Source organism: Microtus oregoni, unplaced genomic scaffold (assembly GCF_018167655.1).
Source record: "Microtus oregoni isolate MIOR12 unplaced genomic scaffold, Mior012 000242F_ref0000190, whole genome shotgun sequence".
Classification (NCBI taxonomy): Eukaryota; Metazoa; Chordata; class Mammalia; order Rodentia; family Cricetidae; genus Microtus; species Microtus oregoni.
The window spans coordinates 7,080-7,500 of NW_024544908.1; positions in this window are offsets into that span (position 1 = coordinate 7,080).

Sequence of the window (421 nt, forward strand, 5' to 3'; positions counted from 1 at the left end):
ACGCGTCGGGGCCCGTCGCCGCCGGAGGGCCTTCCTTCGGCGGTGGCGGGCGCGTCTGTCTCGGCGGTGGGTCCGTGCGAGAGGGTGCGAGAGGCAGGCAGGCTCTGCGCGTTTCGGGAGCCTCGCGAGGGAAGGAGGCTTAGCGGACGTCCGTCGTCTGCGGCGTGGCGGTGGGTCCGCTGGCCGAGGTGCGTCTGGGGACTCTTCCGGCCCCGTCGTCGTCGTCCTCCGGGAAGGCGCGTCTCGTGTGGGGAACCGCCACCGCACCGGGTTGGGTGCCTGGCGGTGAGATACCCCTCACTTGCGTGCTTTTTTTTTCCTCCGGTGCGGCGGCGGGGGCTCCGGTCGATGACTCTCCCCGTCCCCGAGGTCCGGGCCCGTCCGAGCGTCGTGGGCCTCGGCGTCCCCCCTCACGTCCCTC